This window comes from Apus apus, chromosome 1 (assembly GCF_020740795.1).
Source record: "Apus apus isolate bApuApu2 chromosome 1, bApuApu2.pri.cur, whole genome shotgun sequence".
Lineage (NCBI taxonomy): Eukaryota > Metazoa > Chordata > Aves > Apodiformes > Apodidae > Apus > Apus apus.
In genome coordinates, this window is record NC_067282.1 from 111,379,307 (window position 1) to 111,402,071 (window position 22,765).

At 45.9% G+C, this 22,765-nt stretch overlaps 1 protein-coding gene across 1 annotated transcript in view; it reads right to left on the bottom strand.

Annotated features, from left to right (window-relative positions):
- Window positions 1-10,723, bottom strand: part of RAI2 (retinoic acid induced 2) — a 46,384-nt gene extending 35,661 nt beyond the window's left edge. The window contains exon 1 of the mRNA XM_051608232.1: window positions 10,653-10,723. The gene's annotated coding sequence lies outside the window, so the exon portion shown is untranslated. The remainder of the gene's footprint in view (window positions 1-10,652) is intronic.
- Window positions 10,724-22,765: the final 12,042 nt, after the last annotated feature.

Sequence of the window (22,765 nt, forward strand, 5' to 3'; positions counted from 1 at the left end):
TTGTTCCTATTTGATGGAACTGCAGCCAGCTAGAATTTTCCTTAACTCTGTCTTCGGGTACCTGCCACTTTCACAACAGAAAAACAAAGCTGTAGATGTTTGCTTCTCAGTCCCTTATGTTAACATCAATATTGCTAACAGAGTATCAACCCTATATGTTATTCTAATAACAGCATCTGAGGTTGCAACTTAAGAGTAACACATGAAGAAGACACTGAAAATCCAAATGCTTTTTTAACTGTACCAGGTTCATATTATGGTGCTATCTTTCAGCCGGCTAGCAGGAGAATGGGTAAAATTATTCTTACTCTAAACTGACAGTGTATCAGTTTGGAAGGGGGGGGGGGGGAAGGAAGAAAAAAAAAGAAAAAAGAAAAAAAAGTCAATAATTTCTTTTAACTCCAGCACAAAGCCGCTCCCATCTCCCTCTTTGCTGACAAAATACAGACCAAGTTGGCTGTGGGGTTGCAATGAGGCTCTGTGAAGGGTCGGCATTTGCTGTGTTTGTTTAATCACTGCAATTAGAGCTATGCAAATAATGGAATTGTTTGCTATGGTGGCCAGGCTGGGGAAAAAAAATATTAAAAAGAGATGTTTGGGTTGAGCAATTTAAGAGCTATTTTTTCTTTTTTGGTAATACGAAAAAAACCCCAACAAAACGGTTTTGTTTGTTCCACTCAGAGGGCAGCGAAACCTTGAAAGAATCAATTCTGTTTAAAATGAAAAATTACATTTTCACACTGGAACAAAACGTTTGAACATAGAACATTTTTCCTTTTTTTTGTCAGACAAACATTTTCAGCATCTGGAAAGGGATGCTTAGGACAGCTTACTAATTCTTGGGGGAGAGAGGAAAGGATGCAACCAGCCCTTATCCTAACCTCAGACACACCTTGAATCTTCAGAAAGCCCTGCAGCTTTCTCTCTTGATGAAGCCCCTTCCAGCTCCACCTTCCCTGCTGAGGTGCTCAGCTCCAGGTAGCCCCTCAGCACGCAGAGGCCAGGGGGGATCCTCCTGCTCCCCCTCAGGTGCAGGGCTGGCATGCTGCCCCCCAAAGCATGCCAGGACTGCTGGGGACGGCAGCCCTTTTCTTGGTTACTGATGGCCCAGCCACAGCTTACACATCTATGTAACCACAGTGCCACCAGCTCAAAACTTCACCCCAGTTACACCCATGCCATTTTAAATGGGCAGCTCATGAGGTTGGTGTTCAGTGTTCAGCCCCTGGTTTTAGGAGACAGTTCTGATATCAGGAGAGTCAGTGAAAAAATTAAAAAGCTGATAAGGATGAAAGGACTAAACCCACAGCAATTCAGCTGCAGAAAGAAAGGGTTGGCAAAGCATCAGAGGAAAGGTGATCCTGGCACCCCTGGCACCCCAAGATGTGGGCTCCTGTCTCCAAGGTGCCTCTGTCCCTGTGAGAGAGGGTTCCGCTGTCTGCACCAAAATATCTTCCTTTCTCCCTACTTCAGGGAACACTTCAGCTTGGGTTTCAGGTGAGAGGGAGATGCCCACAGGCCTTATGGAGGAGGTTGAAGCTGTCCATGGACCTGGGGAACTGTGCACCCCTGCACTGAGCACCCAGGTCTGGATGTAGTGACCACCTTGAATCTTCCACAGCTGTAACAACTTGCAATTGTCTATTTAAAAAACAGCAGTGACCCAAAGTCTGAACAGCCCCTGGCATGGTGTGGCTCTTCCCAGGTCAGGCTGTGCTTTGTGGTGTAGCACGGGGCTGAGGCAGCCCAAATCCTCACTGATGAACCATCAGCCACCAGCTGGAAGAACGACTTGAAGAAATTTTAGGGTTTTTCCACATTTATTTTTTTTAATACCTTGGATCAGTAAGTGTCATGAAGTGATGGGAACAAAACTGTCTTGTGAAACAGTATCCACAAAGACAGGCTCTGGGGTCCCTCAAAGGAGAGAGCAGTTGGGATTCCCTAGGCATGGGGCACATCACTGATCTAGCTCCCCATCATCATTTCAGGGCAGGAGCGGAAATGATGGACAGAAAACAGATTTGGTCCTTCCCTTGAGCTATGCTGTCTTCTCCAAAACCCAAAACTGTTGTGCACCAAGTGGCTCCTCTAAAGTTTGGCTTTCAGCTGGGACTGGCCACCGCTCCCACTGGAAGTGAAGGCATCATTCCCATCATATTTTATTTTCTGTACTCAGAAGGACTCAGTGTGCCAGGAACTGTATGAATAGGGATGAAGGTACAGTCCCTTCCCTGATGAAACCATCATCTCAAACCCAGCAAGGCCAGGAAATGATAACGCGGTTATGGTTCCCATTAGCTGCATTTTCCTAATATAAATATTTTTGCTACTTTTATTTACGGAGCCCACTCACGCTAGTTAAATGAGTTATTTGGCAAAGGGAAACTTAAGCTGTCTGGAAATTAAGACACTGGACTACTGATTTTGTTAGGATGATGATTTGCCTAGATGAATAAGGTTTTCCTGACCAGGTGTGCAGGGAAGGCAGGTGATGGGAGTGTGTCTGTCTGTCTGTCTGTGCACGCACACATGAGTGCATGTGTGTGTGTGTGTGTGTGTGTATGGGGGGAGGGTTGCTCTTTGTTTTGTTTTTGCCTTTGGTCAAATTCAAACAATGTGCAGTAACAAGAAGTAAATGTCATTTTCCTCCCATCCATCTTAATTTGGCATCCATTTTAAAGCTTACCTTTGACCTTTTAAAATGTTAATACACTTAAGCAGATATAAAAAACACAAAGCTCCTGGAAAAATTAATCATAGCCATATCACAATGCTAGTCTAAAAATGTAACATCAGTTGTTTTCCTCTTTAATTTTAAGAAACATTTGCCCAATGCAGCAGCAGTAACTATGCTACAATTAGCTATTATTTCCTTTTCAAACAAATACCCATGTTAGATGCTACAGCAAAACTCTATCAGCATAACCAGCACAACCTCCTATGAATTTCATTTGCTGAGTAACTGCCTAAAACCACAGAAAAGGTCCTGAAAAGGACCTTGAGAAGTCACCTAAACCATCCCTACACCCCAGGCAGGACCAGCTGTATCTAAACCATTCCTGACAGGAAACCTTATTTAGTCTTCCTTAAAGTAGCAGCCTTAAATAAAGCTGGAAAAATCCTCACAAAGCAAGATATACAATAGAAACATGAAAATAATTCATACATGTGCTCTGTGTATACAAATAGAAAAATATAAAGGGACAACCCTGACCTGAATGATAATTCTCCCACCTCTGACCACGTCATAGCTTTTAACCGAAGAGTTCAAAACAGGAAATCATAATAAAAACACCTCCTTCCTTTTTAAAAATAAAAGGCTGCTAGCTTGAGAACCTCAGCTTCTTAGAAACGCAGTGGCACCTCCTCTCATGAAAAGTGGTTTCATAAGCACCAGGTCCCAAAATCTTTGGGCCTTTATGCTTCAAAGCAAAGAGCTCTTCAGTTCCATTAGAAGGCAAATAGGAAGCAAGTGTTGACCAGCCTCTCCAGGAACCAAAGCAAATCTCAGATGTCTGGAGCCTGCTTGTGATCAATGGCATCCACCTCTTCCTTTGACTTAACTGGTTGTTTCAGGTGGGAGGCTGTACTCTGTCCCTCCAGGATGATCATAGCACAGCTCTGCAGTTGCACACTATAAATGTGGTGATCATGGCACACAGCCACATGCTGCTTTAACTTTCTTCTCTTTAGCATCTGATGGCCTCCAGGGCTAGCCCCATCAATTTAATAACTGCCTTTAAAAGAGAGAAAGCTATGGTGACAGCCAGAATGTATTCTAAAAGACAAGTGAGGCTTTCACGGCTAAACATGTATGGGGAGGACCTACAGCTGCTACCTTAACACCCCCCACAAAAAACTCACTCAAGGGTCTAAATGGCAAAATCAAACCAAAGCAGATGCATGCCCTCAGTGAAGGAGTGCAACTGCTTCCTTCCACCTACCAACATTACTTCGGCTCCAGCACAACTGGAGCTTGGCCAAGGAGTCTTCTGCACACTGAGCAGCCTCTTAGGTACAATGCTGGGGGGAAACACGAGATAGCACGTTCAGCACTCCCAGCCCTGCAAGACAACAACACCCTTGCACATAGTCTGCGTGCACAATGCAGAAGGGCAGTAACACAGAGCCCTGTTTTTTCCATCACGGAAGCCTTATGAATCCACCCTACCCATACATAGGTCCTCCTGCAGCAAAATGGCAAGAGGTAACTCCATCCAGCCCCCAGAGACTAGAGATGAACCAAAAACCCATCATGGCTGCAAAAGCAAGGCTCTCCCCTGCATTCCTTCTTCTGGGATATGTGTGCAAGTTCACATGCATGTCCTGTGTGCATATATATTTATTTATACTTACACACTATATGCTTTCTCTGGTAGCCAGTACCTTGTGCCAAAGGAATCTTTTGCTGTCTCCTCAGGAGATCCTTCATGGCTGCAGACCCTGCTTCCACTGATCTTCTGGGTGAAGCCCTCTGATCCAACTGCCCTGCCACGAGGCTCATGGAAAACTCCCCCAAGACCAGACATCTCATATAGTGGGTCCAGCAGCCTTGGCATGCGCAACCTTGGCACCCTGCTGATCTTTAAGGTCAGCTGATCTTTAAGGTCCCTTCCAACTTTAATTACTCTAATAACTGCCTCTGGAGACCCCAAAGACAGCTGCCCAAGACAGTAACACAGACAAAAAATTTTCAAACAAAGAATGATCCTTCTCATTTTCTTCCCTGGGAAGTACATAACAATTTTGGAGGAAAAAAAAAAGAATAACATGTATTTGTACATGTGTTCCTACTTCCTTCAGGCATCCTCTGAGCATCTCACAGCCTGGAGAGCAAGGCTCAGCCATGTCAGCAGTCCTCTTCCCTCAGCTTTCTGTGGGGCAGACCTCCTAGCCAAGAGCTGCCTCCTGATCTCCAGCCCCATCACCAAGGCTGGAGACGAGGGCCTCTATTATTCAGACAGTGATGCCTGACTGCTCAGTTAGAAAAATCCTGATTAAAAAACAACATGTTGCCCTTCCTGTTTGCTTTGCACTGGCCTTGTGTGGGTCCAGCTCTATGGCAAGTGATCCATCACCAACAAACAGAAAGATGTGTATCATACACACGCAAAAATACTTAATGTTTTACTTAGTTTTCCACATCTTCTGTTCTCATTGCCCTTCATCATCTAGTTTAATGCTCCTAAATATCTTTTCTTCAACCAAAGGACCACCTGATTATTTTATAAACCAAGGTCCATTTTGTGCAGTATTGTCACATAAGCTTTCAAAGATTATACAATGTAAAAAATAAATAAACATAAGGAATATACATTTTCATTTTGCCACTCCTGACCCTGTATTTTGTTGTGTTTTTTTTCTCTTACATGCAACAGAATGCATATGTGCCATTGTTATACTGCTTGCAACTGGTTTATTCACCGTCTTCTGATATTCACAGACTGTAAGTTAAGTAACATTCCTCCAGCTAGTTAGTTGATTCACTTAGCACAGATTAATAACTGATGAGCTACAAAAAGTAACTATTGTCTGAGTCAGTCACCAAGTACATAACTTGGCCCTTCAACCAGGGAGAAGTTTTCTTCTCTGAAAGGTGACAAGTAGCTCTGTAATGACTTCTATTATTTTCTCAATAAACTCGCAGAAAATAGGACATTGCAGCTAAAAAAACAGAGAGAAATTAGCTGCTACTGTCATTAAGGATTCAGAGGCTGAAAAAGAACAGTTGGTGCAATGCAGCTGGAGAGGCTTTTTGGAGTAAAGTGATTATTCTCTGGCCATTAACAAATTATTTTTTGCTGGAATGCAAGACCTCCAGTCCTCCAAATAACCTGGCTTGGTCCCGAGGCGCGTGACATCTGCTGGGGCAGTTGGGAGCCATCGTCCTCTTGGCCCTCCTGGTGGCCACTGCACTTCTCCCACCTCTTTGTCTCCATGCCACAATAAAAGCAAAGAAATCATTAAAAGGCTAAAGCATATATGAACACTATAGAAGAGACTGCTCTTCACAACTAGCCTGACCAACTGAATTTGGAACTACAGCCTAGGGCACTTGAGGGGGTGCCGGCCCCACGGAGACTCAGCGAGGTGTCATAGCAAACACCTCTCGCCCATCAGAGCTCACCCCCAATCATGGGCTCAAAGGTAACAAGGTAATAAGCCATTTGTGGACATGGTCAGTCCTGGGGCTTCTTCTGACATCTTTGTGCCTGGCATGGGGGGAACTCAAACTCAAGCCCAGCTTGCTCTTCAAGCCAATGGAAGCCATCTGCCTTCTGTTATAGTGGCTGCTCTATAACCACTTCAAGGGTAGTGCAAGCAATACATGGACCTGGAAACCACTATGCTGAAGGACACTTTTTCCTGACGAGGGTGAAGGGGACAGGAGACCTGTCCCAGGCTCTTCTATTAATTCCTGAGAACATTTAGCCTGACATCTGATGCCATGAAGAAGCACTTCCAAGCTACTATATACCCTATTATCCAGCAAAACAGAGTACTGGAAACGGGTCCAGCTCAGAGGAGTCCTGTCACTTGCACCCAAAGCCAGCCCTTGAGCTTGGAGCAGTAGCTACTGCAGGGGTCCCTCTAGACAGCTGGCCACCCAAAGACCTGTTTGAGAAAAAAAAAAAAAAAAAAGAGAAAGCTGGGACTAACCAGCAACATTAAATCACCCAGCAGAGCAGCTCCTGCACAGAGTGGCCTATTTATGGCATTGCTCAGAGCCCTGGGAAGGACAGGCAATATTGCAAACCCAGGAATGGAAATTCCCGAGGAGAACCAAGACAGGTTAATAATGATTCTCGGCAGCCAAGGACTTCTTGTGCAGCCACAGCCTTTTTGATATCTAGGAGTCTGCTGGGATAAATTGGGCCTTGGGCTTTGAACAAAAAAACAAGGAAAACTTTTTCTTCCTGATGGCAGTCTATGAGACTCAAGCAATGCTGAAAAGTGTTTTATTGTATTATTATTATTCTGTAGATGCTGTTTCTGGAGGCGTGACCCAGCGCAGCCTGATCTCAAAACAAAGCCCTTCATGACTAGCACCACATATCGCCAGTCAACTCCTTCTGCTCAAAATAAAATAAAATAAATAAATAAAAAGAGCAAGTACCCCCCATAAATCACTCATCCATCCCAGTCTCGTAATGAGAATATTTGTCAGCTCCCATTTTGCTTTCCTTACTCTGGCTGCCTGCTCTACAAAGCCACCATTTCAGCTGCCTGTGCATACAGACCGGTGGGCACGCTGCGTCGCAACATCTCCCGCGTCCTCATCCTCTTGCCTGTGGAGACGATGGACACCTCTCTTCCCCAAACCCTCGCCTGCACCACCGGAGATCTTTCATGGGATTTAAAAATAATAATAATAATAACTGAAAGCATATATATATATTTATCAGCAGCTCTGGGACACCCATCAGATGTACTCAGCTCCTGTAACAATCACGTGATTTATGTAGAAATAATTGGGGTTAAACTATCTGCCACATCAAACTCTTCACATTTGGCCCCTTCTCTAGGACCTAGAAACATCTGAAATAAATAAAGCCATGTGTCATTTAACAGGGTCTGGGCTTAATTAGGATCGTTCTGGATTTTATGGGAGAAGTCTTGTACTGCCAGCTTTATTTGGCTAGTCCATCACTTCCAAGGTTATCTGCTGGGTTTTTTTTTTTTCACCGTAGTACCTACATCAAAATATTTCTATTGCCACACAGCTTTTCCTTTTTTTTTCTTTTTTTTTTTTTTTTTTTTTCCCATCCTCCAACCAGCCGGATGACAACCACTCCTTATCTTTGGCTGTCTTCCACGCTAAAATAAGAACGCCGTTGCGCCGAGGGAGCTGCACCCTTCCACCTCCCTTCCCTCCCGCCGCGCACACAGCTGGCTGCGCAGGAACGCCCGGGGTGCCATTTTCTGGCCATTTTCCTGCGATGTTGTTGCAATTTACCCTCTAGCTACGTATTTGTATTTCTCAACCACACCAGGCCGCTCTCGTGGCAGGGGTTTTACAAACCCCAAGTGACAGCCAGCCGCTGTCCCGAAGAGCTGGTGACACCCAGCCCATCTTCCCCGCAGCCCTGCCTCGAGGTGGGCTGCCCAGCACGAGGGGGAGAGCGCAGCCAAACCCCGCTCCAGCCACGCCGGGAGATCTGATTAGCAGCAAAGGATGACTGGATTCTAAGAGGGACAGGGATTAGAGACGGATGAAACGTCGTGAGGCTCCTACATCTGCAGCATGGGCTCCAGCAGCAGCGTTTGCCAGTCAAACGGCATCCCCCCCTGAGCAGTGAGGTACCAGCACCTACCGCAGGCTCCAGGCTGCCGGGTGCGAGGCAGCTTGGGGAAGGGAAAGGGTTTGAGCTGGGGTCTGAACTGCCAGCCTGGCACGGGCAAGCCCTTGGCGGGTCACAGGCAAAGACGAGGAGAGGGAAGGCAGGGAAACATGAAATTATTTGCCCGAAGCTACACCAAAACAATTTGTGGCAGAGGCAGAAATGTGAGCCAGATTTAAAAAAAAAAAAAAAAAAAGAGTTCCTCACACGGGAGATGAGCCAGCCGCCTTTGTTACATGCAAATGCATTTTTTCCCTGTAATTCACACTGCTGCAGGCTCTGCACAGCAAACGCCAGCTTCCTGAAGTTGCAGCATGTTCAGCACAACCCGCTCATGGCACGGGTCATGCCTGCTACATTACTGACTCTGTCCTCCAGCCCATGCTTGCAACACGATCCACGCGCCTTGCAAAAGCTTCTCGCTTGCATTTTGGGTGGGAAATGATCGGGACCTTGCAAAACCCATCACTGGGGTGACTCCCAATCTGATACCTCTGGCACATACTAGGGCACCTCCAGAATTTAGCGTACACACAGAAACCCAGAACTGAACATGCACATGGAAACTCGGCATCGCTCTCCAGTTAAGTCGAGCAGTTATCCCCTCTTCAGATTTGGCTTCAGTCATCTCTCAAAGTGAAAGAGATTTCAGCATCCCCACGAGAGTCCCATGGGAGCTTCTCACAGAACCACTACAAAATCCATCAGAGATGCCAAGGACAAAATAGTGAGGGTGCATTAATTGAACAGGCTGCTCTAGCAGAGCTGTGCAGGAAAACGTGCAGGCTCGGCAGCCTTCTGGACTAGTTACTGGAGCTATATCTGATTAACCAGGACCACTCACAGAGTCACGAAAAGGAAGGAAAGGATTTTCCAAATATACATATAACAACAACAAAAAAAAACACACAACAAAAGAAAAAACAAACCAAAACCAAAACCCCAAAAAATCAACAAAGGAAATAAGCCGATTTTGTATTCTATACTACTGTCATGCCTGAAATGCTCATTTCAGTAGCACATTTGTGAGGAAATCCTTATTTAAAACGTTAAGCCAACTTACTAGTGATAAATTACATGAAAGGTTACTTAGAAAACAAAAGAAAAAAAGAGAATATTTCCCCATCAAGTTTAAATGGAAAATACCTGAAGAATTAATGGACAACCAGATACTCTTTCCTTTTAAACGCTCCATCCCCATCAGACAATATACATCTTTTGAATCATGCGTGTTGAGCACTGTTTGTAAAAAAGACTTCTGATGGAGAATGGCATATGAAAAAACTAACATCAACAACAGCGACTAAATCAAAGCCAAACCGATCTCTTCCAAAAGGGAGGGGTGGGGGGGGGGGGGGGGAAGGAGAGCAGGCGAACAACTGCCCTGCCGCTCCTTCCCAGGCTGCCGGCACTCTGCAGTTCCCACCCGCCCCCCAAAAAACCACCCCCGAGGGATGCGGAACTTCTTGACCAGGCGCTCGGGGCGGGAGACCCACGCCCCGCCACAAGCCCCCTGCAGAAGGAGCTGCGAGGGGGGATGCAGGTGACAGCTCGTCCTCCCGCCAGCCCTCGCCGAGCAGGCGGGTGACAGCGGGAGGAGTCCGTGCCCCAACTTCGGGAGGGTAAATCCGCCTCCTCCCCCTCCTCCTCCTGGCTTGTGACCAGCTACCAGAGGCACCCCAAGTCATCCCATCACCGCCCATCTTGGAACCCACCCTACGCTTTTTTAATACCCTCGGAGCCGGGCGCTGAAAGCCGCGGTGACCCGCCGTGTTTTTTGTTTCCCGTGGGGCAGGGACCCGCAAGCCGGGTGGGGAGGAGGGTGAGCGGGGCGGGGGGGTGATGCCTGGCCGCGGCACGCACCCACGGGCGTGATTTTGGAGAAGTTGCGCAGGCAGGAGGAGCAGGAAGGGGGGGCTCGCTCTGCCCGTGCGGTGACGGTCGCTCCCAGCCCGCCTCCCCGCCTGGGTGTCCCCCCCCCCGCAGCCCCACCGCCGCAGCCCCCCGCAGCCGGGACAACCCGCACAAAGCCGCCGCCGGGCTCTCGCTGCGCCCGTTCGGCGCCACCAGAAACAATAGTCACGGGCCGGAGACGGGGACCGCGGAACCGCCGCCGCCCTCCCCGCGGTACCGCAGACCCCGGCCGCGGCTGGGACGCGAGGGGAGGGATGGAGGCGGGGGGGGGGGGGGGGGGGGGGGGGGGGGCGGTGTGTGTGTGATTCCCGCAAAACGCCGCCGCCCTGCCCAACCTGTCACCGGTCCTCCCGCCCCGGGGCTGTCGGCGCGCAGCCGCTCGGCGGTACCTACCTCCGCTGGAGGGTGCGGCAAGCCCCTAGCTGGGCTCCATGGGGGCCGCAGCCGCCGCCCGCTTCTGTCAACCCCGGCCGCCGCCGCCGCCGCCGCCGGGAACGCGCCGCCCTGCCCGGTGCCGCGTCCCGCTCCCCCCGCGCCGGGCGGGGCGGGGCTTCGTGCCGGCCCTGGCCACGCCCACCGGCCTTCGCCCCGCCCCCCCCGCCCGCCGGCGCGTGCCCGTCCCACCCACGCGCCCTTCGTCGTCCCGGGGGGGGTGCGGGGGGAGGGGTGCCCGTGTTGGGGGGGGGGGGACCCCCGGCCCCGGGAGGATGCTGCAGCGGGCAGCGTCGTCCTCGGTGGTGGATCTCGGGGAGGGAGTCCAGGGGAGGCCCGCGAAGGTAACCGGGAGGGCTGGAGCACCTCTGCCGTGAGGACAGGCTGAGAGCTGGGGCTGTTCAGCCTGGAGGAGAGGAGGCTCCGGGGAGACCTCATAGCAGCCTTCCCGTACCTGGAGGGGCTCCAGGAAAGCTGGGGAGGGGCTGTTTACAAGAGCGTGTAGCAAGAGGACAAGGGTTGATGAATTAATACTGGAAAAGGGGTGGTTTAGGTTAGAGATTAGGAAGAAATTGTTTGCTGTGAGGGTGGTGAGACACTGGCAGGGGTTGCCCTGGGAACTTGTGGCTGCCCCCTCCCTGGAAGTGCTCAAGGCCAGGCTGGATGGGGCTTGGAGCAACCTGGTCTAGTGGGAGGTGTCCCTGCCCGTGCAGGGGGGTTGGAACTGGATGATATTTAAGGTCCCTTCCAGCCCAAACCATTCCAAGATTGAACGATCTACCTTTCCCATGTAACTCTGAATGACCCAAGCCCCTTGAACACAGACTCTCGTCTTTAGAACAGTTTTGTTGAGGGCAAAAGAGTTTTTCATTGAGGTTTCAAATCGCTACTAGTGTCGCCAGCAGCTTATTGGAAGGTGCGGTGCATTAAACTAAATCCGTGGCTAGTATTACATAATATGCCCTCAGATGTACATAAAAGATGATTGTAATTCCATCTGGCTTTCTGTTGATATTAGCAAACCGCTCGAGATTTCCTCTTGTGGTTTAATGGGCGTTTCAAAACCTTTGACTGGTGCTGGATCAAACAGATTATGATTTAAGACAGGGTAAAGCACACGCACTCATGACATTGTAGGAATTAGTGAAAGAAGAAGAAAAAAAAAAATACTTAGCAGGTCATCTGCCTAATCCATCTTCCGAAAGAGAGTAGGAATGTCTTCCATAGGATAATTTATGGACATTTGTCTAGTTTTCTTTCAAACGCTCAAAATATGTGGCTTCCTCATTGCCCATAGGAATTTAGGTCAAGCTGCCTGCAAGTGAATTTTGGAGCATCTCAGGATTTAAAATCCACTACTGTTATTCTGAGCTTGGTATTTTTTATTGGTTTGGTTGGGTTTTTTGCTCAACTGTGCAGTTGCAGTCAGTGACTTCTTTCTTGCCTACCAGCATGGAAAGATTTTGGCCATGGCTTTCCCCAGGTTGAGAGCCCAGGGACAAACAAGGCTAGGAAAATGTCAGCTCTGTGCTTGGCTTGGCCAAAAGGGTGAGTCAAATGTCAGGAGTTGTTAGGAAAGAAGTGGAGAAGAAAACAGATTTTACACTGGTGTGTAAATCCATGTGCACCTGCATCCTGAGCACTGCTGGAGCTCTGATGTCACCGTGATTTTGAGTCACCATTGTTGCAGGTATTTAGAAGATGTGGTACCTAGGGACATGGTTTAGTGGTGGACTTGGTAGTGCTGGGTTAATGGTTGGACTCGATGATCTTAAAGGTCTTTTCCAACCCAAATAATTCTGTGATTCTCAAAAAGGGCATGGTAGAGGTGGAAAAGGTTCAGAGGAGGCTGGCAGTGATGATCCATGATTTGACATGGCTTTCCAGTGAGGAAACCTGGCAAAAAGCACCTAAGGGAAGATGTGACAGAAGTTCCTCAGCTTGCGAGCGGCATGAGAGAGTGAGCAGGCACTGCTGGCTGTGACTTCCAGCACAAGAAACAGAGGCCACTAAATTAAGGTAGCAGGCAGCTGCTTAGCCAGACCATAAGTAGGCGGTTCTTTATGCAAACACAACTGCAGACCCCCTTGCCATTTGAATATCTCACAGCAGGCAGTTTATGTTATTTATGTAATTTTGAGAGGAGAATGCATGAATTTACAGTAGAGAAATAGATGGAGGGCAGCCACAAATGGTTCACGGCTGGGCTTGCTCCTTGCTTACACTCTCCCCTCTGTGTCCCTTGAAAGCCACTGTGTGCCTGCCAGCAGTGAATGCACCTCTCAAATTTAGTGTCACATCTGGGTTAATTTTGTGCTGCATACAGCTTTCCTACTGCCTGTGTTGCATAGAATTGTGTGCTGTCAGGGATGAGTGGCTTTTGGAAAGGTATCAGGATAGTAAGGTGTAGTTGTTTTGTAAGCAAGCTGGGAATGCTGGTAGCCAAGTTAGCAGCTTGGGACAATGATCAGGAACATAAGGAGGAGGCAGTCACTCAAATGTGCAATGGCAAAACTGTCTTTAAACAGTTGTATTTGAGAGTGGAAAAAGGTTCTAGTTTGGAGGAATGGAGAGGTTAGTGACAGTTTCAGGACTGTCAGCTGTCACATGAACACCTGCATTACATTACAATCTTTCCATCAAGAACTGGAAAAGTTGTTGTCAAACGTATTCATTAAGGCATGTGTGGATTGCATGACATCATGCATGGAATGGAATGTGCACAGGTATGAAATCATGAGCCTGCTGTTCCATCCTCTTGGGAAAGGGTGGAGAGGATGACATTGGCGCTGACATCATAAACTCTTAGTAGTGTAAACCTGGTATACAAAATTCAATTTTTGAATAAAGTGTCTGCTTCTTTCAGTGGGAGAGTGACAGTGCTGCATGGATGCACAGCACATTGTGGAAGCTGGAAGCTTCAAAGCCCACTGGAATAAATAGCAGTACCTATTGAGTCACTGAAGAGATGGTTGCATACAAGTTTCTCTCACCCTTTTGAAATGTGACAGGAATAATCAAATCTAGCTGTGGCCTGGGGATAGTGACCTTAATTTAAAATCAATCAAAAATCCTTCTGTCAGTGGCAGCTGATCGCCCCATTCACATCTCAGCCTGATGTTCTCCAAGGGTTGCCATCGCCAGTGCTGTTGCACAAGTGGGTAAGCATTATGTCATCTTCTGGCGTCCCCTCTTCCTTCATGTCTTTGAGATAGCACAGCCTCCAGCACTTCCCTGTGTTTCTGACAGAGGAATTGTTTCTATGCATTGGTTTATTAACCTGTGCAGGTATGCTTTAGCATGGCTGCTTTATGCATGGGCTTTCTCCTGAATGTGTATCTTGGTACAAAGCTGGGAGAACAAGTTGCTCTGGTGAGGTGGGTTGATATGCAGGAGACAAACAACAGCAAGAATGTGAAGGAGCCCAGGCTCCTTGCTCTATGGGACGGATCCCATACTTTTACCTGCTACCTGTTCTCACTGTTCATGGAGGAAAAGATGTTCAGGTAGATCAGGATAGTCACCACCTGCCTGTCCAGTTCCCCTACCTACATCTGAATCTCAACATGAGTTCAGGCAAGTGGTTATTCTGGATGCCTGTATAAGCTTTGTTGTTAAGTCATGTGGGTAAGGTAACTATATAGAGAGTTCAATACATGAACTTCATTTATTGCCTGTGCTGGTAAACATACCAATGGGCTGTTAATTCTTTTCCTTTTATGACCTTTTGCGAAGCAGGTTAACCACTTGGCAGTATCATGCATCTTGCCCTAATACTTGCTCTCACACAAACATTTTGATCCTGTGACAACACTATACAGTAGCAAAATTAATGCTGCCAGGTGTGATTATTAGCATAGCAATCCAGGATGCATTGCAAGCTTTACATTGGAATCACAAATTATATATAAACCTCCACACTACAAAATCAGGGGGGGGGAAACTGACAGATGGATGCATGCACACTCTCTGTTGTGAACCTTTGGAGCACAGAAAAAGTGCTCTTTGCACCTAAAATGGAGGTTCTGAGCAGATGCAAGATTCACGGTGACAGAAATAATTTTCAGTTTTTCCTCTAATAATATATAGGCAATTGGAAGCCCTTGGCAAGTCTGAATTGAGCACTAAGCAGCTCTAAAATTGTTTAAGGCATTATCAGTTATAAGGAAGTTTATAAAGCTCCATCTCCATTATTCCAGTTTTCACAAGGTCATAATCCACTTGACCCTCGTGGTTTATTTCATCACTATTGTCCCTCAAAGGAATTATAACCTTTACCATTACCACTTGCTAAATATATCAAGAGGTTTTAGTGACATTATCATAAATCACCAAGCCCAGCTTTGTTGCTTGTAATGTGACCATAGTACCTACTGATTTTTGATGTAGTGATTGTCAGCCTGACCTAGTAGTATTTTTAAAAATTATTTTATAATAAGAGCACATGCTAACAGATATGAACATCTTTTGGCTTTTCTTTTAAATTTTATTATTTCCTTTTTCTGAGGTCATCTGAAATAGAAATGCTGGCTTTCTAGGATGTTTCTGGGATCAACCATGAAAAATATAAACTCAAGGGTATTGAAATCAAGCACGTGACTTCAGGTAGTGACATTCTCACAATTGTTTTTCTTTTAACTGAAAAGTATACGTGTTCATTAGAAATCATACCATAATTTGATTATCCTGAAACAATTATTGAGAAGAGCAAGGTTTCGCAGGTAAGCCAAGTACATTACTACATGGGTTTTTAAGAGGATAAGCTATAGGAAAGCTAATGAGAAGTGAGAATTTTGGATAAAAGTAATACATATAATTATGTTGCTTTTTACATTTCAATCTGTTTTCCAGCAGGGGAAAAGTGGGTCCCATGTCAGTCCTCCGATAGATCTTAGTGAGAATTTGCCACATGAAAGATATATTACTAAAGCCAGTTTGCAATCACACTTAAAGATCTTTATCAGCTAGGATCAGAAGTTTGCCTCAAAATCATTTCAACAAGACATACCTTGTAAACAGTAACTGGGATCCAGTCAAGCTGTTTCTGGCTCCAAGAAGGTTTCACCTGGGCTGTAAATCAGGCTTGCTTGCTGAACTGCTGGGATCCAAAACTCTGAGATCCTTCTTTGCAGCAGCATCTGCAAAATCATTTTATCTGTCTGACATGATATTGTGGGGCAGGTCTGGGCATAAAATAGCATTTCAGTTGATGTAAGGCAAAACACCTTGAACCAAAAATTATGATCTAAAGGAAGTCTGGAAACCTGTCTTTGGGGAAGAGCAGGAGGAGGTATCTGTCTTTATCCTGCAGATTTTTTCACTGTGGTGTGGGGGGGTACAGGGGTGCACTTTAGCATCCCCACCTCCCCACAGGCTTTCATATCTATGGTGTATTAATTTACATCTCAGCTAGTCACTCTTCAACCTTTATGGTCAGCAGAGAGAAATAGGCACTTTTAGGATGCAATTCATTTGACCTTTCTTAGACATCTACTTTAGGAAGAGATAAATCACGGCCCCAAGTGTCTATGTTTCTCTGTTGACCACAAAAGGACCAGAAGGTGATTAGTTCAGAGGCAGGTGTCTGTATTGCAGGCTGTCTACATGCAATTAGGTGAATCCCAAACCGATTTTTCTACAAAGCTGCTCTCACAATGGCTGTTGAAGTGCTCTACAGAGATTTCTATTTCTGGATTGTGAGTATATAAAAGAAAATATTTTTCTCCTTCTTTTACAGTCTTTATTTTTGAGAAGCATCATGTTAGCAGGGCCTGCATGTTGTGTCGGAGTTGATCCTGTTGGTGCTCTGTGCAGAATTGTTTTCAGCTGCCTTGTGAGAAATTGGCAATTTTTTGCACTATTTCATCCTGTGACTTTTGCCAAATACTTGTCTGATTTAATTTAAAGGTGGAGGAAGGGCATATTTTAAACCAGAGAAATGAATACAGCATTAGAAACATCTCTCATCACTGTATATGAATAGAAAGCAATGCTGAACACACACAGTATTAGTTTTATTTGATCACAAGGCAAGATTTTAAATACTGCTAGTAGTGAAAAGTCTATGGCAGTGACAGTCACTCTATTTTCATAAGTCCACTGAGCTCATGTAGAGTACATTTCAGAAAAGGCCCAAGGCTCAGTTGTCTATGTTCTTGCATTCCCAACCAGCAGTGAATAATGCATTAGTTTTGCTTCAAGCATCCTATTTTTGAATATGCTTGAGCCAGAATTATTAGCTTTCATGTAGTGTATACTGTTAGCAGAGGTTGTGCTCTGTGCCCATCAAGTGCTGTCTCCAGAAGTGCCTTGGTTTCACAGAAACAGGAAGCTTTCACTAGGAATTCTCCTTGTTGGTTGTCACCATGGGGTCCCCCAATATTTTAATCTTACAGGACAGATCCAGCTGAAATTGGTGGAAATGTGGCTGCAAACACCATGGGTCTTTGGCTCAGGTCCAAAATATTTAACAAAATAGGAGGAGGAGGGAACTTTTTATATTACACTGATGTGGGAGGACTCCTGTGTTCTGTCCTCATACTGGTCTGTGGAGACCAGCCCTGAGACCGTCACCAGATGAGCTGCATTGAGAGCATCTGAAGCTGTGTAATAGCGAGTAACCCTCTGGAGCTGTCCTGCAGTTGGCCAAGGTAAGGACAACCTGAAGAGAGCCTTTCTTAAACCCTTCAAGTCTTGACAAGGGCCATCAGCACCCTCGTACTGATGGTGGCCCTTGTGATCTGCTGTTCAGGAACTTCTTTGAAAAAGGAGCTGCACAGCTGCATCCTGGGGTGCAACCGTGCTCTTGGTTGCTGTAAAGTTGTACTGCTCTCTTCTTCGGCAGCCATGGCGGTCTAAAAGAAGAACTAGCTTGCAAAAGGTTATAAAGAGAGCCTTGTTTAAGATAAAGGGCATAATTTGCAAAGGAGTGGGCATTTACACACACGTGTGTACACACACAGACACACACGCATGCACATATCCCTTATTTAAGTTTCCGCAGCTACCCTTGGTGCCACGCAGCCAGCTGTTAAATCTGAAACAGCAATGAGTGCACATCATACGCCCTCTGTATTACCATTTGAAAGGGACAGTTCCTTGGGAGGATGGGAATTTGACAGGATATGAATATGTCTGAGACTCTATTAGGCACTAATTCAGCAGGACTGGCTGAATGAGATGAAGAAGCAATGAGGAGAGAATCTGTTCAAATTTGAGCTGATTGGTAATTTTGATGAAAACCCTTTAGTCTCATTCAGTGACTGTTAATTACCTCTGGAAATTAACATTTATTTTTCTCTTCAGGAAATGTTGTTCTCCTGCCAATACTGAAGGATTAATTAAATTCTTCCATGGATGAAGGTGAAAGTGGGGTCCTTGTGGTCAGTGCACATTTTGGCTGAGGAGACAGGAATAGATATCATGACAAATCCTCCTTTGAAAAGAGCAGACCAGCTCTTTCCTCTTGTGTTTTCAAATGGTAAGTGTGTCCTTTTCCTTCTGGGGTGGCACTGGCCTGTCAGGTGCTTTCAGCGGGGAAATCTGGGTGCGGGAGAGCTGTGAAAGAGGGGAGGGAAATGACAGTGATAACTAGAGTTGCCCAGCTTGGAAGTAAATTAGGGGAAGCCTCTTGCTCCACCCAAGGAGAAATTATTAAAAATTAGGTAAAAGGTGTTTTTGCTTAAATCAGAGGGAAACCCTCTGCTTAGACCCAGCTACACAGAGTATCTCGAGACAACCTGAACCTTGCATTCATAAGCTGTTCATAAACATTACAGCCTCTCCGACCAGTTCTCATTTATTTGATCTTGGCTCAGTCTAAAAAGCTGCTTTTGTCAGCACTAATGATGGCCTTTCCATTGCCCAGGAGTTTATTCCCAATATCCACTACTATGCCATTCACTCCTGCTGTGCAGAAGAAAAAAAATAGAGAGCAACATCCCAGGGAAGCTCCTGTACATAGTTGGTACAAGCATTTGAATGAATTCCTGGTTTATAGCTGTCAAATAATTATCTGAGCATAGTTGCTAAAAAATCAGGCAACATCATAAAAGGGAAATAATGCTTAGTTCCTAGTTTGCTTGTTTGTTTGTGTGTGGGTTTTTTGTTGGGTTTTTTTGTGTGTGTGGGGAAGGGGGGATGGGGGTTGTGGTTTTTGCTTTGTTTTGCTTTTTTGTGTTGTGTTTTTTTTCCTGAAAGGAAGTCCTTGCATTAAGTTTTAATGATAGACTAAATAGATGGAAAGTCACTTGGAAGCCCAACGGGCAGATTTCAGGCAGCCTCTGTTAGGCTTGCAGGGAGGAAATGAAGCAGCTGAGGAGAAGCTCAGCGCCAGGAAGGAGGCAGACAGGTCAAACAGGCAGGCTTTCCAGAAGTGACCTAGCTGAGAGCAGACATGCAGAAGAGAAGCCAGTGCAGACAATCAAAGCCAGCAGGGCAGCCAGCTCCAGAGAGCCTGGTTCCCAGTTTGCAGAGCAAGCCAAACCTCCCTGTGGGGAGCCTCTCTTGTGCTCCCATCTTCCATGCAACACCCGAGTGGCAAGCTGGCATTGCCGAGAGATCTTGCCAGGAGTGTGACAGCTGGACTGGGAGAAGAAAGCCTGTCTGCACACCAGCCTTCCCACCTGCAAAAGCTCCCCCTCCTCCTCCACCAACTAGCCCCCAGCAAGGCTCATCAGGCTGCTGGACTGGGGACCTCAGAAAGGGGTTCTCCAAGAAAATGAAGAAATTCAACTCTAGGTCTGGTCTCAAATCTGCCAGGATCAGCAACAGGCCAAGGCAGCAAAGGAAAATGCAGCCCTCACGGACTTGACTTGCTTTGATCAGAGGGAGCCCTGCGTGATGCAGGCATGGGAAGGTTCAGCCTGCAGCAGTATTGAGGAGTTGAAGGGTTACACTTCGAAGGCTCTGTTTTGGGTGAGAGACTGTAGCCCATTTTGGCTCTTTGCTGTTCCTTATACACAGGCAAGAGGAAGTAACTGGCAAATCTCACACAGGTCAGATATTTTGCCTTTAGTCTCCTTTGCAGTATGCTTTGAGATCAATATGGGAAAGCACAGCAAGCCACTAGTGTTTGCTATGTTTTGCATAAGCTATAGTGTAAGAGGTTTGTGCCAGCCAATGATGGCATCTTTTCCTTGTAATAAATTTGGAGATGAGTAATTTAGAATCTGTTCAGCTGAAACTGTGCTGGGGAGGAGTATTAGAAATTGTGAGGACAGGCAGCAAGAAACAAGCAGAAGTGAAATGAGCAGAGAAAATGGGATGGAAAAGAGTAAGAAACTCATGTAGGACACATTTGTTCAGTGGCCAGTCTGGAAAACCAAAGAAGAAGATGAGATTTTTCTACAGGGTCTAACCAGCCTATACCCCTTTATGTAGCTTTTAAATAATGTCACACGTGGAACAAATACATTTCCAAAGAAAAGTGTGGAAAGTCCCAGTTATGTTCTTATGAATGTTTTCTATTTCTTCCCAGCTAAATCTGTTTACCAAGTTGGACTTGGTTCTGTAAATTGCTTCTTCAAAATGCATTTAAAAAAAAGTAATCATTATTTGCCAAAAACGTTCTCCCAGTTGAATTAAAAACAAAACAAACCCAAACAAAACAACAAAAAGACAAAAAAACCCCACACTCTCCCCCCCCAAAAAAAAACCCAACCAAAATTCAATGGACTGGAAAGAGTCCAGTAGGCTTTGGTTCAGGCCTTGTAAAGCAGCAAATAAACATTTTCTGCATGCTTTAGGAGAGCATATGACTCCTCAGTCCTCCACAGTCTCTGCATAGAAGAAAGGAGCTAAACACATGGAGAAATGAGAAATACCTAGTTAGATTTATTTCATCTTCAGTTAAGAAGACAAGCCAGATCTCCTTCAGCCTCTGGCACTGACATCAGGCTGTCATGATTATAGTGACAAAACCTTTTTTCTCTTATATGGTACAGAACTCCACATGTCCCAAAGTACATTGAAAGGTAAGTAAATAACTCCATGAACAAAATAAATTAATACCCATAAGTGAAACAGAGAACACTGAGGATACCTGAAGTAATTCTGTCTTCTCTGAACTTGCTTTTAGCTTGCTTGCCTTCAACTAATCATATTATAGCAAATAGAAGCATAGAGGTGCTATGATAGCAGCTCTCATGGTAAATGTGCTTTTCAGGCTGATGAAACTAAAATGTTGTGTTTGAAGGCTAATGGCAAGCAAGGAAGAAAACACCTAATAGACCTTTTAGATGAGCAGTGTATCCCATTCCTAAAAAAAATATTGGCTTGAATGCTGCTGAGAGAGAAATACGTAGAGATATACACATACACGTGACAGACAGAAAGATGTATGGATATGCACGGTGTATATATGTGTGTCAATGCTAACACTGAAGAAATGGTTCAGAAGATGAACGTGCATCAGTCAGAGAAGCACATGTATGTGATTTAAGATTTTCTGCTGCTGCAACTTTCTTTTCACTGTTGAAGAGTTCATAATATTATTTGCCTGCTACATTTGCAGTATTACCTGCTTTTCTTAAAACTGCTGCCATCCTGTCTTCCTACAAAGCTCAGTGTGAGGATATCGACCCTCTCTGGCTGTTGGCATTTTTGTAATGGCTCATGTAAGAGCAGCCAGTGCATGAGTAATATTCGGAGCCTGGCACCCACTGTCATTGTGATTCCATGAGACATTATTTTATGATGCGAACGCACTCTGACCTCCCTCCATAGCATACAATATATCAAACCTGTAATGTATGCAAAACCAATCCAAATAAAGGTGGAGGTAAATAAATTTGTTACAATTTTAATGATACGCAATTTAAATGTCGCTTTCACTGAGCAACTGGGGTCTGAAAAGAGTGACCTTTGCAAAGTGCCCAAATTGCCCTGGGGCATGGTACTTCTCCCTGCATTTATTACTGCCCTGCATGAGAAAGCATAGCTGGTGTGATGTGTGTCCATCAGTTGTGGCAGGGACCTTTCTGGCCAAGACACACAATAAAAGCAAGGTAGTGCAAATATTTTTTGCAAATATTTTGCAAATATTTTCTTACAGAAACTCTGCTAGAAGCAAGGGATATTATTTATTGGAGTGCACTGGCTCAGTTGAGCACAGACAAATAAATTGGCACCCAACAACTTCTTGCAACTGAGCATGGTGCTGCCCACTGCACTCTGTGGCGAGGGGATCCAGTTGCCATAGGGAGCAGTTTTGCAGCTCCTCCTGCCCACTTTACTCAGCAGGTTGCAAAGGGCTGGGCCTGCAATCCCAGCACACATGTGCTCTCCCAACACATGTATGCACAGATGGGTGCTGAGGATCTCTGCCTGGATAGCTGAGAAGAAAGAGGACCAAACCCCCAGGTCACAGTGTGACATACTTCCCTTCCCTGTGCTCCTATAGCTTCCCAAGTGAGCAGCATGGTCTCTAGTCAAGCCAGAGAAGATGGGCCCTGTTGTCTCCTGGGCATGGGAACATTTTCTTCTTACCTATCTCCACTGCTGAATCCTGCTGTGAGCCCCATGATTTCCACAGGGTGCAGAGCATCATCTGTTCTCACGTGCACCCACTCTCTGTTTCAGGTTGAAGATATTCTATCTACTTAGTGAAACCAAGAAGAGAGGTTTTACCTAGTGAGGTGTGGCCCCACTAGTCTCTCATTACTGGCTACTGCAATATGCAGCAGTTTCATAAAGGCAGCCTGTTAAGTAGAGGAGTGACCCCCATGATAAGGCAGTCCCTCTGCTGTAGCTATGGTGGCAAAGGGGAGGTAAAGCCACAGCCAGCCACCTTCCACCTCCTGTGCATCTGCTGGTGGGGCTGGCAGTGCAAGCATGGAAACTGCTTACACCTCAGGTGTAAGGCTAGAAAGTGCTATCTTTACAGCCAAGGCATTTTAGTATGAGGTCAATGCAACTGCAAGTAGGAAATATTAAAATACAGGACTCCGTTTTAGAAAGGAAGAACATTGCAATAATGCAATAAGGGCAAGGTCTACCTTCCAACTGTGCCTTCGCAAGTGCTGCCATAAATATTGGATATTGTCTGGCATCTGTTAGTTCATAAACAGTGCAGT